Below are 16,775 nucleotides of genomic sequence, written 5' to 3'. Positions count from 1 at the left end.
GGGAAATTACCTTTTTTTTTAGTTATTAGAGTGGGGGGCGGGGTGAGAAGTTGCCTTACCTTCCGTTCTTGGCAGCGAATATTTATTGTGACAATGATCTCCACTGGCTAGACTGTTTTCTGTTTTGCCGTTACTATGATCTCGCGTGCAAGAGTTTCTCCGCGTGGCCTTTGGAAAATTTCAAGCCATTTGCCACTCCTCGTTCCCTTGAGCAGGAAGGCATTTTGTCAGTAAATTGGACTGAACCAATTGGGGGTTTTTTTTTTAAATTTTCGGAAAGTTCCTACTACCATTAATTCACTGGGAATCAGCTTTGAGGAACGGCCAGAGTTGATGTCTGACTATTCCGTTGTGGATTTTTCCCTTAACCCATCACCCAACCATCCCTTGGTTTACGTCCAGGGTACTGAATGAGACGATCAGCCATTTTGAATGGCGGAGCAGGTCCGAAGGGCTGAATGACCGCCTCCTATTTTTTTTTCTATGTTTCTATAATCCTCTGTTATGGATAACCAAGTTTCTCCCTTGATGAGCAGCCCCCCCACCCCGCGTCGCTAGATACACCCCTTTCGAGCGATCGAGTACACGCTTCCTGTGTTAGGGTCTTAATTTGCCCCCTTAAAATTGCTTCAACCCACAACTCGACCCACCCCAACCTTGTACAGATGCAAGTCTCCCGTCAGCTGCCATGGCCGGAAGGACAGAATTGTACGTTTGGCTATTTCTACCAGACCCGGCCGTCCAAGTTTGACGTTTTCACACCCACCTTTTACATTTCACTGAAATTCCAGTAATCACTCGGCCAGTGTACGCTTTGTAGGAGCTTATGTGTATGTGACAAGGAAACCACGATAACCATCTAACATTAGACACCGAGATACCGACAAATCCTCCTTGGATTAGAGTTGATCCTTTTTTAAACGTAAAAGAAAAATCTTATCTCACTATATATGCTCAGATTTAATATAAAGTTTTATATATTAAAATATAATTGTAAATATGGAGGTGTTTTTACATAGTAATTATTTATGCGTTTTGAAATGTATACAAAAATGACTAATGCACTTTCTTGAATGTCAGTATATCACTGCTTAGCTACCCTGAAAGATGTTACGTGAATGTACACTAGTAAACTCACATTTTATCCACTGCTGTTCTGGGCAGGTCTCCGTGTAGTGTGTCAAGCTGAAAGAAATGGAATGCATTGAGCGCACACTCCCTCTGACTGTTCGGATAAAACAAATATCCACAGGTTAAAAGGTGTTGCAGGAAGGAGGAGGACTGGCTCCTCTTAATGCTTTGAATTTAAAATTCTCCTGTTCAAATCCCGCTGTGGCCTCTAACCTTCTCCCCCTCCCGCCCCCACTCCCCACCCCCATCCCAGCAAATCACTGCGTTCTTCCAATTCTGGCCTCTTTCAACGTCCCCAACTCCGCTCCACCATTGACGGCCTCGCCCTCAGCACTCCCGCCCCTAAATCTCTGGAATTCCCTCCCTAAACCTATTTTGTAAGTGGGTTGTTTTCAAATGGTGCTACAGATTTATATTTTTGCCCTGCCGTCTAGTATTTGGGGGTCTGCACGGGATATTTCCTTGGGTTCAGTGCAGTTGGTCTCCTGTGAGCGGACTTTGTGTCCCCTATGATTCGGAGTTCGCCTTTGGTGCTCAGTGTCTAGACGTAGGAAAGTGTAGCTTGGGGTTTGTAGCCGTGGAACCTCTGCACCCTGGTCTTTTGACCTTTTGAGTGAGTTGAGGCCAACTGTAAACCAACAGGTTGGTTTGTTTTACAAGTAATCTATAAATGAACAGATATCAGCTTAGTATATTTCAATCTACTTCATAATGATCTCTGTAACATTAATAACAAAACACACAACACAATCTGTTACCTATAACGCACAGCAACTGCTCCGTGTTGGTGTCTATGCTCCACACGAGCCTCCTCCCAAACCCCTCTTCATCTCACCCCATCCCCATATCCTTCTATTCCTTTCTCCCTCATGTGTTTATCCAGCTTCCCCTTAAATGTTTCTCTGCTATTCCCCTCAACCACTCCCTGTGGTAGCAAGTTCCACATTCTCACCACTTTCTGGGGAAAGACGGTTCTCCTGAATTCCCCATTGGATTTATTCGTGACTGTCTTATATTGATGGCCCCCTAGTTTAGTATTTCCGCACAGGCAGTGACTCTGTTGAATCCCTTCGTTATTTTAAAGACCTCAGTTGGGCCACCCCTTACCTTTCTCTTTTCTAGAGAAAAGGTCTACAGCCTGTTAACAGGCTAAGTTCACTGTACTGAGCAGCACACCTCTGGAAACTAATCAACTGTAACCCAAGGAAGCTCCCTGTGGCTCTTTCTTCCCCCCCTTCCCGATTGTTTTGCTCAGTCCCAGATACACAGGAAACAAAGAAAAGTGACCGCTGACCACCCCACCCCTCAGCCTTCACTCTGGTCAGGGATTGGCCAGTTGAACTACCAAACAAACTGGCGACTTCGACTCAGAAACCTTTTTACATGGTCGGGTTCAGTTGGTGAATAAGCCATTTTACCGTATTGAGTGTGAAAGACCGAACCGTGCCCGTGTTTCCCGAGGTATGGCATGTTGTCTGGGTTCAGCCATGGCTCAATGGGTAACACTCTCATCTCCCAGTCGTGGGTTTGCTCCAGCCACTTAAGCACAAAACCTAGCTGACCCTCCCAGTGCATTCCTGAGGGAGGGCAGCACTGTCAGTGGTGCCACCTTTTAGATGAGGTGTTAAATTGAGGCCTTGCCTTCCAGCGTCACCTGACGCTGTCCAAAGAGAGGGGGAGGGATTTCTCCCTGGTTGTCCTGGAGGCCAATGTTTATTCCTCAACCAACATCACTTGGGGGGAAAAAAAAATGATCTGGGTCATTATCACTTTGCTGCTTGTGGGATCTTGCTGTGCGCAAATTGGTTGCCGGATTTCTTACATTGGAACAGCGACTGCACTTCGGTTGTAAAGCGCTTTGGGACATGCTGAGCTCGTGAAAGGAACGCTCTATAATTGGGAGTCTTATTTTTAATCTTTCGTGAGCTGAGCTCACGAGCGTTATTGTCAAACAAATTTATTCGAAATCCTTCTAGGCCTAGTTCCATATCTTGAAACATTCTGACTGCTGAGGTAACCCGCTTAATCAACATTACATGTACAATCTACATTATTCTACTCTTCCCTGTCTCATTCTATGGATGCGTGCCCCCCACCCCGTGTTGGTGTGTTCGAATCACAGGAGTATTTCCTCTTGTCCGTGGGCTCTTCGGGAGGCAGTCACTCCCTCCTGGGGTACAATTCCATTGGGTTTGTTTGCCTTTTTTGGTATCTTGCTCGATTATCTGTCCCATATGAGCCTTGGCAATATATGTCTGTCTCAACAGGGGCATCCAGCCTTGCGCGCCCTCTCTCTCGCCTTTCCCCAAGGCATGCACAGGTCAGGCAAGGTCAATGAGCTGCAGTGGGAACCCTGCCCCCGGCACAACCCAGGGGGGTGCTATGGGCAACTATATAGTGCCCTCTATCCCCCACCCCGACCAAATTCTGGGACTGCTCTAGCTGGGATTGGCTATCAAAGCCGAGATCAAACCTGGGGCCTCCTGGCTTGTACGGCTGAGAGACATTGGAGTTATGACTTTTCACAGCGTCACCAGCTATGTCTTATTTTGTGGAAATTCATCCCTGCGACGACAATAGAATCTTACAGCACAGAAGGAGGCCATTCGGCCCTTCGTGCCTGTGCCAGCTGTTTGACAGAGCTGTCCAGTCAGTCCTACTCCCCTGCCCTTTCACTTCCCCCCCTCTTCCCCCACCCCCCTTACTCCCCAACAGCCCTGCAAATTTTCTTCCCCTTAAAGTATTTATCCAGTTTCCACTTGAAAGTTACCATTGAACCTTCCACTGCCCTTTCGGGCACTCAGTCAGATGTCGGTGGGAGGAAAATCTAATTTCAAAACTTGCATGGAGCTTTGTTAATTTTGTTCTTAGATTGAGTTCCAGCCCAGATATTTTCCTCATTTTGTCCCTCCCTTTCCCTTTGCCTCATATTGGGAACAGTTCCACAACAGGATCTACACATACTCACTTGAGCTAAGGAAGGATTTTTGGGGGGGGTGCGGGGATAATTACATTGTGCATGCGGCTGACAATAAGAAAAAAAAATTACGTTTAAAATCCTTGCCCTTGTCTTCCAATCCCTCCGTGACCTTTGCCCTCCCTATCTCAGCAATAGTTTTCATTTATATCGTGCATTTTCACGCGCAAAAACATTCCGAGGCACTTCATGGAGGTGCAGGCGAGAGTTTGGATGCAGACCCAAAGGGGGAGATGTCAGAGGAAATGTCCAAAATCCTAGTCCAAGAGTTGGACTTTAAGGCAGATCTTAATAAAGGAGGAGAGAGAGGTGGAGGGGTTCAGGGAGGGAATTCTGGTGAGTGAGGCTGAGGTGGATGAAAGCAGGGCTGGAGTGAAGTGAGGTGAGGATGCAGAAAGGGCTGGAGTCAGAGGAATGGAGAGTTTGTGGAGCAGGGATGGGGTTGGGTGGATGGGAGGAGAGTAGAGATAAGGAGGGGTGAACCCATGAAGGTATTTAAAGGGGAAGGTTTCATTTTTAATGAGAATAGTGTGTGGGGACCAGGAACTAATGTAGGCCAGCCTGGGCAAGGGCATATCCTCAGCCCGGTCCATCTTTACATTCCCTTTTACACCCTTTGGTCATCTAACTCTGGCCTTTTGTGGACCTTGCCTCCCTTCATCTATCGGTGACAGAACAACCAGTCCTACTAGCTCAAACCCCTTGCCTGAACCTCTCCCCACTCCACCTTTCCAAAACCTTATCAAGACCTATCTTGTCGATCAGGTGTTCATTCACCTCTCTGAAAGGCGGAAGGCGGGCAGGAAGAGGACGTTCAATGCCAGTAGAAATTAGACCTTCAGGACTGGGGCAAAAGAGTCAGATACCAACAGACGGTCCGACTATTGTACTCGGCCACAAAGCAGAGCTGCTTTCCCTGAGAAATGGGGAAAGGGCGACACCATGTGGTGATGAGGAACTGGCACTACTGGACTAAGATGGATGTTTTCATGAGAGTAAACTATGAGCCTAACATTCCATTCATTGCCAATCTTCACCAAAAAAAAGATGTGAATAAAAAGGTATAATATATGGAACAAAATGTGAGGTTATCCACTTTGGTAGGAGGAATAGATGTGCAGAGTATTTCTTAAATGGTAAGAGATTAGAAAGTGTCGATGTACAAAGGGACCTGGGTGTCTTTGTTAGTACGTTACTGAAAGCTAACATGCAGGTGCAGCAAGCAATTAGGAAGGCTAATGGTATGTTAGCATTTATCGCAAGTGGATTTGAGTACAGGAGTAGCGAAGTCTTGCTTCAATTGTATAGAACCTTGATTAGACTGCACCTGGAGTACTGTGTGCAGTTTTGGTCCCCTTACCTTAGGAAGGATATTATCGCCATAGAGGGAGTGCAACGGGAGATTCACCAGACTTGTTCCTGGGATGGCGGGACTGTCCTATGAAGAGAGATTGGGGAAACTGGGCCTGCATTCTCCAGGTTTTTGGAGAATGAGAGGTGATCCCATTGAAACCTACAAAATACTTAAAAGGATAGGCAGGGTAGATGCAGGTAAGATGTTTTCCCTTGGTTGGGGAGTCTAGAACCAGGGGACACAATTTCAAAATAAGGGGGAAGCCACTTAGGACAGAGATGGGGAGAAATTTCTTTACTCAGAGGGTTGTGAATCTTTGGAATTCTCTACCCCAGAGGGCTGTGGAAGCTCATTCATTGAGTATGTTTAAAGCAGAGATTGACAGATTTCTAAACACAGATGACATAAAGGGATATGGGGATAGTGTGAGAAAATGGCATTGAAGTGGATGATCAGCCATGATCGTATTGAATGGCGGAGCCGGCCTGATGGGCTGAATGGCCTACTCCTGCTAATATGTTCCGAAGTGTCAAAGTCATTTATGGCACACAGAGAGGCCATTTGGCCCATCGAGTCCATGCCGTGGTGTAACATTGGGGAGGAAAGGGGCTAGCCCTCCTCTCCCTCTGCTCAAATAAATAAATACTTTTATCTCTTGCATCTGCCGTGCGTTTATCACACACCACGTGTCACACACCGGATGCGCACTTGGTGATTTGGTTGACGCAAACTCAACGAAAGCCGGGCAAAGAGCCACAATCATTGACCCATAGTTGTTCTGTTAGTGGAGTAGAGACCCTGAGGACATGGGTTCAAATCCTACCACGGCAATTTTTTCAAAATTTATTTTGATGAATCTGTCCAGGTAAGGGTCCTGTGCTCAGGGTTACGAGCCACGGCCAACGGCGGAGCCACTGAATTTTCAGCAATCGGAGGATACTTGGGGAAGAGGACGTGTGTCTCCTTCAAAGCACACACGAGGAAGGCAACAGGAAGCCCACCTCATGTACTTTTCCCCTAGTTTTATTGCCCATTTCTCATGAAAGTTAAAAAAAAAGGGAGGCTCTTATGAGCGATTGAAGGGGGAAGCGCAGGACCGGGAGGTGTGGGGAAATGAGCAAAGGACCTGCCCTTGGGAAGATCACCGGTACGGATCTGTATGCACTTCTCAAAGTACTTCATTGGCGGTCAAGCACTTTGGGAAGTGCTGAGGTTGTGAAAGGCGCTATAGAAATGCAAATCGGGCCCTTCTTGGGCTGGCACCAGAGACAGATGGCCATTAAGGTGTTGGATTGTCCTCAAAGCCTGACGCATTGACTCATGCCCTTCAGGGGAGGATTACCTGCTACCCCTTTCAGGTCTGTGACTCCAGTCCCACTCTAATACCCACTGAGTTGGCCTCGGAAGAGACGTAGTTGTAAAGACAATTGCTGCAGTTCAAGGACAGCCCCGCCACCCTCTCGGGGCAGCCAGGGATGGGTAATAAATGCCATCCCACCCACATCCTGAGAGCAGATAATTGAAACGATAACGGGGCGTACGAGTTTAAGTGTGATTTGCCGTCTGGCTGGTGTCAGCTGTGACACCCTTGCTTCTGGGGATTGTGGGCTCAAGCACCCCACCCCTCCAGAGACTTGAGCACAAAAGCTAGGCCGGCACTCCCAGGGCCAGTACTGAGGGAGTGCTGCAGTGTCGGAGGTGCCGTCTTTCGGTTGAAACGTTAAACCGCGGCCCCTGTCTGCCCCTTTCAGGTGGACGTAAAGACCCAATATGACGCTGTTGGAAGAAGAGCGGACGGGGGAATTCTCCCTGCTGTCCTGGAGCCAATATTGATCCCTCAACCATCACCACTAAAAACAGATTATCTCTTTGAGAATCAAGGTGTTGTTTGTGGGATCTCGCTGTGCACAAATACGCTGCCGCGTTTCCCGCCTTGCACTCCCAAAAGCTTCACGCCCGATGCTATTGCGACAGACGTTACAGGTGTGAGACAATCTCAAGGAAGGGCGACAATTCATTGGCTGTAAAGCGCTTTGGGATGGCTTGGCGCTAGTTAAATGCAATTTCCTCCTTTCTTGTGTGACACGGCCGTCCCTGTTTCAGCTCCGGACGTGCCCGCCTCTCGAGTCCTCTCCTGCTTGAGGGGGGGGGGGGGGGGTATTTTCAGTGGATGACTGCATGTTTGGTGGGTTGCCGAGGGTATAGAAAGCCTACCTGCGGGTTACCCTGAAGATGCTGCATCAGTTCCAGAATCATGTGGTGCCGCAGGTGCTGTGCCTTTAGAGTTGGCGCCTCGGTCCACTGTGCAGACGGTACAGATCTGTTTCTAAGGCGAGTGCTACTCCACTCGTACCACTGCTGGATTGAATGCTGCCGGTGCATGTCATCCGAACGTGAGAAATAGGAGCAGGCGGAGGCCATTCGGCCCCTCGAGCCTGCTCCGCAATGCAATAAAGATCGTGGCTGATCTTCTGCCTCAACCTCACTTTCCCGGCCGGTCCCCGTGTGCCTTGATTCCTTTAGTGCCCATAAATCTCTCAATATACTCCACGACAGAGCTCTCTGGGGGTAGAGAATTCCGACGATCCACTGCCCGCCGAGCGAAGAAATCTCTCCTCGGCTCAGTCCGGAATTAGCCGACCCCTCATCCCGAGATTGTGACCCCGTGTTCTGGATTCCCCAGCCAGGGGGAAACAGCCTCCCAGCATCTACCCTGCCAAGTCCAAGAATTTTATTCATTTCAGTGGGAGAACCTCTCAATTTTCTCCACTCCTGGGATCATGTTTCCCAAGACAGCGGAGGGCATCCATAATATCATCCGCAACTGCTGTGGGAGCCTTCCGGAGAGATACTCCCAATTTGCCGAAGGAGGAGAGAGAGAGAGAGGGGGAGAGGTTGAGGCAGTGAATTCCCGAGCTTAGGGCCCCAGGCAGCTGAAGGCACGGCCGCCAATGGTGGAGCGATGGGAATCAGGGAACGGACAAGAGGCTGGAATTGGAGGAGCGCAGAGATCTCGGAGGGTTGTAGAGCTGGCGGAGGTGACAGAGATAGGGAGGGGGGAGGGGGTGAGGGGTCTGGGTGGTGGTGGGGCATGGCCATGGAGGGGATTTGAAAATGAGGATGAGAGTTTTACATTTGACTCATTGCTGAGCTGGGAATTAATGTAAGTTAGTGAGTACAGGGGATGACAGGGTGATCACTGAGCCCCCTCCAGCCCGCTCATCGATCACCATCATTGCTAACCTTTCCTCACTGGTGTTCCCTGTTGTAATATTATTACGCTATAAGCAGGCACAGTGTGTGATGACATCATTAAATATGTTGGCCTTCATAGCGAGAGGATTCGAGTACAGGAGCAGGGATGTCTTGCTGCAATTATACAGGGCCTTGGTGAGGCCACACCTGGAATATTGTCTGCAGCTTTGGTCTCCTTATCTGAGGAAGGATGTTCTTGCTACAGAGGGAGTGCAGCGAAGGTTCACCAGACTGATTCCTGGGATGGCGGGACTGATGTTTGAGGAGAGATTGAGTCGGTTAGGATTATATTCGCTGGAGTTCGGAAGAGTAAGGGGGGATCTCATAGAAACCTATAAAATTCTAACAGGACTTGACAGGGTAGATGCAGGAAGGATGTTCCCGATGGTGGGGGAGTCCAGAACCAGGGGTAATAGTCTAAGGATACGGGGCAAACCTTTCAGGACTGAGATGAGGAGAAATTTCTTCACCCAGAGAGTGGTGAGCCTGTGGAATTCGCTACCACAGAAAGCATTTGAGGCAAAAACATTGTATGTTTTCAAGGAGTTAGATATAGCTATTGGGGCGAGAGGGATGAAAGGATATTGGGGGGGGGGGGGGGAAAGCGGGAACAGGTTACTGAGTTGGATGATCAGCCATGATCATAATGAATGGCGGAGCAGGCTCGAAGGGCTGAATGGCCTACTCCTGCTCCTATTTTCTATGTTTTTACGTGAAAATGAAGAGATCCAGATTCAGAATATGGCAATTCTTGAGTGCAAGTCAGCAATTTTGCTAACAGAGTTTGGCCCAGATGTGTGTGGCACGCTCACTAACCTTCTTGCTCCCAACAAGGTGCCATTCAAAACAATCATCACCAAGTTGGAGGAACATTTTAATCCTAAGCCACTACAGATAGTAGAAAGCTACAAATTTGGAATCAAAACCAGAGAAATAACTAAATAGTTGGCAAGTACATTGTGTTACGGAAGAATTTATCATTACATTGCAACTTTGGTACATTCTTGGACCGTGCAGTACGAGACAGATTTGTGTGTGGATTGGTGGATGAAAGAATCCAATCTAAGTTACTGAACACACAAAATCTTACATCTGAGCTAATGTGTAAGATTGCTCTTTCTATAGAGGTGGCATCAAAGACCGCTCGGGCATTTCATCCCATGCCAGTGATTAGTAAAGCTTCTGCACCCTGTCAGAAGGCTTCTGCCAAGCCTAAAGCTGGGGGACCTACTCAGAAGAGTGCTGTTGATAAACGTTTGGTGACTTGTTACAATGGCAACCACACGCACACAAACAGAAATGTCAAATGCTTTAATTGACAAGAGATAGGCCACATCGCAACTGCTTGCCGAGCGAAGGCCAATGCAGGAAAGAGAACTCTTTCCAGGAGTCATGGAAAGCAGCAGCGTAATGACAGTGGTGTTTACAATCTCCAAGTGAATGCAGAGTGCTTAAGCGGAGAGGAGCTAGGCTTGCACAGCATTTATGCCACTAGCAATCACTCAAATGATAGATACTTTTGCAAAACAAGGTGTTGGTAAATCAACATGTGCATTGATACAGATTGCCCAGTTAAGAGTGGGGACACATATGAGAGCAAATTCAGCTGCATACCTCTAAGAGCACAGTTCAATTGAAAACCTACTCTTCGGAGCTGACGAAGTGTTAGAAACGTGCGGGCAAATGGAGTGCCATGTCCAACATAAGGGCAAATCCCTCAAGTTACCCATTGTTGTAGTGAGATATGTCAACAGACCAATGTTAATGGGCAAAGACTGGCTTCACAAGCTGAAGTTAGACTGGAAGCAGGTTTTCCCAAGTTGAGATGACCAAGAAGCTTGACCAGCCATTGAATTGTTACAGCAACGTTTTCAAGGATAGCTATGAAGGTATAATCAGTGTGAAAGCTCACACTGCGAGTTAGGCCTGATGCAAAACCAGCTCATTGTAAGGCTAGGCCGGTTCCTTATGCTGTCAAAACCCAAGTTGAAGAGGAGCTAAAGAAGCTAGTGGGAAATGGTGTGTTGGTGAAAACGGATCACAGTAATTGGACAACCCCCATTGTAGTAGTGCCCAAGTCAGACAAAACCATGAGAATAGGCAGGGACTACAAAATCACAAACAATCAGGCAGTGGATGATGAGCAATATCCACTACCGACATCCCAAGATTTGTATGCGGAATTAGTGGGATCCAAGCTATTCACAAAGTGGGATTTGACCCATGCTTATGCACTGCTCAGTGCGGATCGAGTCAGCAGTATCTCACGGTAACATGGGGTTATAGTCCTACACAAAGCTGCCCAATGGTGTGAAGCCTCCTTCAAAAATCTTCCAAGCTACAATGGATAAGATTTTGTAAGGAGTGCCGCATTGCTCGTGTAATCAGGATGATGTGTTGATGGTGACCGCAACAGAGGAAGAGAATCTTCAAGTGTTGGATGAAGTGTTAAAAAGGCTCAATGAATCACAACATGAAGCTGAAAACGCGCAAATGTGCTTTTGTGCAATCTGAGGTAATGTAACTTGGCTTGAAAATCTATGAGAAAGGGCTACAGCCAGTGAAAGAGAACATAGAGGCAATGGTCAATGCCCCAAAGCTAAAAGATCTGTCTGAACTTACATCTTTTCTAGGCATGGCCCAATGTTTTCCAGTGGTGTTCCGCAGGGCTCCCTTCTTTTTGTGGTATATATTAACGATTTGGACATAAATGTACGAGGGATGATCAAGAAGTTTGCAGACGACACAAAAATTGGTCGTGTGGTAGATAGCGAGGAGGGTAGCTGTAGACTGCAAGAAGATATTGATGGACTGGTCAGGTGGGCAGAAAAGCGGCAAATAGAATTTAACCCAGAGAAGTGTGAGGTGATGCATTTGGGAGAGGTCAAACAAGGTAAAGGAATGCACGATAAATGGGAGGATACTGAGAGGCGTAGAGGAAGTGAGGGACCTTGGAGTGAATGTCCACAGATCCCTGAAGGTAGCAGGACAGGTCAATAAGGTGGTTAAGAAGGCATATGGAATCCTTTCCTTTATTAGCCGAGGTACAGAGTATAAGAGCAGGGAGGTTATGCTGGAACTGTATAACTCATTGGTTAGGCCACAACTTGAGTACTGTGTGCAGTTCTGGTCGCCTCATTACAGAAAGGATGTAATTGCACTAAAAAGGCTTCAGATAAGATTTACGAGGATGTTGCCAGGACTGGAAACTTGCAGCTATGAGGAAAGATTGGATAGGCTGGGGTTGTTCTCCTTGAAACAGAGGAGGCTGAGTGAAGATCCGATTGAAATGTACAAAATTTTGAGGGGCCTGGATAGAGTGGATCTGAAGGGTCTATTTACCTTAGTAGAGGGGTCAGTGACTAGAGGGCAAGATTTAAAGTGTTTGGTAAAAGATTAGAGGGGAGATGAGGAAAAGTTTTTTCACCCATTGGGTGGTGGGGGTCTGGAACTCACTGCCTGAAAGGGTGGTAGAGGCAGAAACCCTCAGCTCATTCAAAAGGTGCCTGGATGTGCACCTGAAGTGTCATTAGCTGCAGGGCTACTGACCAAATGTTGGAAAGTGGGAATAGGCTGGGTGGCTCATTTTTCGGCCGGCGCAGACACGATGGGCCAAGTGGCCTCTTTCTGTGCTGTAAGCTCTCTATGATTCTATGACTCTATGAATACGACTGGAGATTTCTGTCTGAGCTTGCAACGGTGTTGGCTCCACTATATGAGTTGTTGAAGAAAGATGAGAAATGGGAATGGTCGAAAGCACAACAAGATGCTTGTGATGCATTTAAGAGAAGCATGACCATTTATTATGACACAAGGCATGACCTGAAGGTAGCTTGTGACACTTCAAACTGGAGCAGTGGTCAGTCAGGTCAGGGATGTCGGTCAAGTGAAGCCCATTTCATTTCTTGGTCACATACCCTGACCGAGAGGGGACGCAACTATGAACAAGTAGAAAAAGAAAGTGCCTGGAATCATCTTCGGACTCAAAAGAGTTGAAACCATTCCACAGTCGAGCTAACGAGTTGTCACGTGAGCAGGGATGTATTAAGTCGGGTCACAGAGTTATGACCTCAGTGAGATCGTTAATGTGAAAAATACGAGATATGAACCCCCTGACCAATTTAAAGAATTGCACAGCAACATTTCATGTTTTAAGATTTTTATTACAACAACTAAACTACAAGAAATCCCCATTAACTAAATAGTACTTTGTAAGTAGCTGAAACCCCCAAATTACAAAGCAAGGTATTTTCTTTACTTAATAAAATACTTGAAAACCTCACACTGCACTTACACGTTACTCAGTCCTTTTTGATGGTGAAATTCTTTTTGGTTAAAAGACCCAAACTCCTCCCAGTGGCAATGGGTTGGACATCCCAGATCAATGTCCTCTTTGCTCACTTCCCTGAGCACTTTCGACCTGGGCGTCAGTGAATAAGGCAGTTCCTGGTGATCCCGCCGGTCTTCTACCTATCCATAAACTTCAGTTTTCGAAACAGGTTCAGGTCTTCGCAGCCTTTTGCTGTCTCAGGCTTCTGAGTACAGGTGTCCCCTGTCTCTCTCTCTCTCTCTCTCTCGGCTGCAAATTCTGGTTTCTTCTCTTACAACCTGTCTGCCTTCAGAAAGTCTGTTAAATTTATCTGGACTCAAAAGTCTTATTGCCCTGTTCCAATATGCAAAGTCCAGAAGTCTGGTTTCACAGAGCCACCTGGGCCTTCCATTGTCCCCAGGTGCTTGGTACATTTGCATCTTCCAATCACTGTCTCCTTGTTTTACAACTTGAAAGTCTGGGACAGCGAAGCCCATTGTTCTTCAGGTGTTACCCCTGCAGTCTCTTTTTTTTAAATAAAGTCTTGGATCTGCCTTCTCCCTTAGCAGAGTAAAGTCACCTGACTTTCTGGACTCCATCTTAAACTTCGACAAATCACAATTTTAATAACATAATCACGTTACAAAGTCCAGCGTTCATAATAGTAGTACCTAGTTATTTAAGAGACAAGATTCAGTTGTAAAAGGGGAAGGCAGTGTAATGTGTTCCTATCCTATGTTAGGAGCATGCCCGGTGCGTGATGATGTCATTGAACATGAGATCTGGCCATCTTGGTGTCTGTCTTTCTTGACAAGTCATTTGCCTGCTCCCACCAAAAACAAGGACTTGCATTTCTATGGCGCCTTTCACAACATCCCAATGATTTTTTACAGCCAATCAAGTACTTCTGGAGTGTGATCACTATTGTACCGTTGGGAACGTGGCAGCCAATTTGGGCGTAGCAAGATCCCACACACAGCACTGACTGAATAGTCCAGTTTTTATTTTATATAGTGATGTTGGTTGAGGGATAAATATTGGCCCCAGGACACCGCCCCCCCCTGCTCTTCTTTGAAATAGTGGCTATGGGATCTTTTACATTCACCTAACAGAGCTTCAGGATAGTGTCTCATCTGAAAGATGGCACCTCAGCACTCCCACAGTACTGGCAAAGCCTGGATTTCTGTGCTCCAGTCTCTGGAGTGGGGGTGGGGGGGGGGGGGAGGTGGCGGTCGAACCCACAACATTCTGACTCAGATGTGAGAGACAGTGTGTTCACCTCCCTCTGAGCCACAGCTCAAACCACGGACACTAGGAGCTGGACTGAGATTCATTTTAGGCAGGGAGCAGATCGAGGCTTTCACCTTGTCAGCGGGACTGTGCTTTCTCCAGTGGCGCAGTGTGTGCGTGCTTCCCTTCTCAGTAACCTGCCCGCGTCAGGGACCTGACGGGGCTTCAAAGTGCAGCGTCCCGATTGTTACAGTGCGTGCAGCCACAGAGTCTGCGACGAGGCCGAGGTACCTGCAGCCCTCGCTTTTCACAAGTCAGTGACCTGCGGTCCATGCGGGCAAATGGAAAAGGAATTCTGACGCTACAGTAAAAGGTCACTGCCTCGCCTGAACCGGTATCTGCTGCTGTGGTCGGCTCACCTTGGATGTGTGACCTTTTCGAGGACGGATCTGGAGAAGGTTTTTTTTTTGTTATTGAAAGAAGTGTTAGCTCGATCCTTATCTGCAGCACGGATGCTCACACCGAGCCGTGGTACATGCAAGAAATCCGCCCCCCATTCCCCGACCACCACCAATCAGCGCTCACTGCTCAGGCAGGGTAACTCCCATTAACTCTTTGTGGGCTGAAGCAGCACTTTCACATGAGCAGAAATTAAAATTCCCACACTTCCCTTGTTGCAAAAAACCGATTAAAGCATCTCAGTGGGTGTTTGGCACGAACTCAATTAGAAGCGAAACTGTGGCGAGATCATATGCTTTGATTCCGTCTGTTCCTTTGAAAAAATATTAAAAAATGGAGTGGGACATTGCCAGATCTCATAGACATTTCCTTTCTAAGGTCACAGGAACAGGTGGAGGCCGTTCAGCCCCTCGAACCTGTTCCGATATTCAATTAAATCATGTCTGATCTGTGACCTAACTCCATCGACCTGTCTTTGGCCCCATATCCCTTAACACCTTTGGTGAACAAAAATCTATCAATCTCAGATTTAACATTAACAATTGATCCAGCATCAATTGCCATTTTGTGGGAGAGAGTTCCAGACTTCTTCCACCCTCTGTGCGTGGATGTGTTTCCTAATTTCACGCCTGAAAGGTCTGGCTCTCATTTTTAGACTCTGCCCGAGAGGCCTACTTTAGGTCGGAAAAACGAACCCGACCCGAACCCGACCGAACCACCGCGGACCCGAACCCGGGCCCGGCCCGAGTCCCTCCGCTTTTGCCCCAAGCTCGACCCGACCCGAGCCTGACCCCGCCATCCGTTTACTTACCTCCCGACCCGGGACCTCCTCGAAGCTGCCGCGCGTGCCTGATGATGTCATAGTGACGTCGCCCGCTCACTGCGCAGACTCAGTATCGTCCCGGACTCCCAGCTCAGGTAATGTTTTTTATTTTTAATACTTACCGGCACGGCACTGACCCTGCGTGTCCAGCCCGAGCCCACCCGACTCGACTTGCACTCGGCCCGACCCGAGCCCGAGCCCGAGCCCGAAAGCCGGAGCCTTAAGTTGGGCCCAACCCGACCCCCGAAGCCGACACGTTGTCGGGTCCCGTCGGGTTCGGGTCAGGTCGCAGGCCTCTACTCTGCCCCCTAGTCCCAGACTCCCCAACCAGCGGAAATAGTTTCCGTCTATCGACCCCTTAATATCTTGAAAACCTCACTCAAATCACCCCTTAACTTTCTAAATTCCAGGGCATACAACCTTAGTTTGTGTAATCTCTCCTTGTAATTTAACCCTTGGAATCCAGGTTATCATTCTGGCCAATCTACACTGCACTCCCTCCAAGGCCAATAGATCCGTTCAGAACGAAATGCAGTATTCCTGGTGTGGTCTATCAGGAAGGATGTGACAATCCATGTCAATTTCTGGGATGGATTTCCTTTCGTTAGGAAAGGTTTGAGGCCTCTTAAGGATAATAACGGAACTGATGTTCGCTCTCAACTGGTCAGAGTTGAACTGGGAACTATTAAGGGTGGAATCCAAGAATTTCACCCCCCCCCACCCCGCGAACCCCGGACACAATCCCTTGAGGAAAGGAAGAGATGGCAAGGTCTGTGGCTCTCCATCGGAATTTACAGGGCCAGTGCGCACAAGGTTCGGTATCCAGGAGGAACTGGGTTCCTTCCCAAATGCCTGGCCTCTCCCAGAGAAAAATCAGACTTTGCTCCCACTCCCTCCCAAGTAATTTCAGGAATGCGAGAAGGAATATGATTGCTGATGGCAACTTGAGAGTTCCGGAGCTGTTCAAATAGGGCAACAAACCTTTCCGCCACCCCTGCACTAGTGTGGCATTTTTCTATTGCTGACACGAGACACCTAAGGTTGTCTCAGTCTGGAGGTTTCATGACATGAGGCCCTGCTAGTCGCCCCCTCTGCCTGGTTAATCATCAGCCCTTTTTGATTTTTTTTATAACCAGGATATAAAAGTGTTCGCTGGAAATGCAAAAAAAAAAATACAATTTTGTTTCGGAGCTTGTGATTTTTTTTTTTCTCCAGGGCGTTACTCACAGCAGTTGGT

General features: G+C 47.7%; 1 long non-coding RNA gene across 2 annotated transcripts in view; it reads right to left on the bottom strand.

Annotated features, from left to right (window-relative positions):
- Window positions 1-1,012: 1,012 nt before the first annotated feature.
- LOC137356970 (uncharacterized) overlaps window positions 1,013-16,775 on the bottom strand; it is a 53,966-nt gene continuing 38,203 nt past the window's right edge. The window contains exon 3 of one of the 2 annotated variants that reach the window (XR_010971118.1): window positions 1,013-1,225. This is a non-coding gene — a long non-coding RNA (uncharacterized lncRNA). The remainder of the gene's footprint in view (window positions 1,226-16,775) is intronic. The other variant, XR_010971119.1, reaches the window with a different exon arrangement.

This window comes from Heterodontus francisci, chromosome 46 (genome assembly GCF_036365525.1).
Source record: "Heterodontus francisci isolate sHetFra1 chromosome 46, sHetFra1.hap1, whole genome shotgun sequence".
Lineage (NCBI taxonomy): Eukaryota > Metazoa > Chordata > Chondrichthyes > Heterodontiformes > Heterodontidae > Heterodontus > Heterodontus francisci.
The sequence above is the reverse complement of the archived record's forward strand: the minus strand, read 5'-3'. Positions and strand labels throughout refer to the sequence as shown.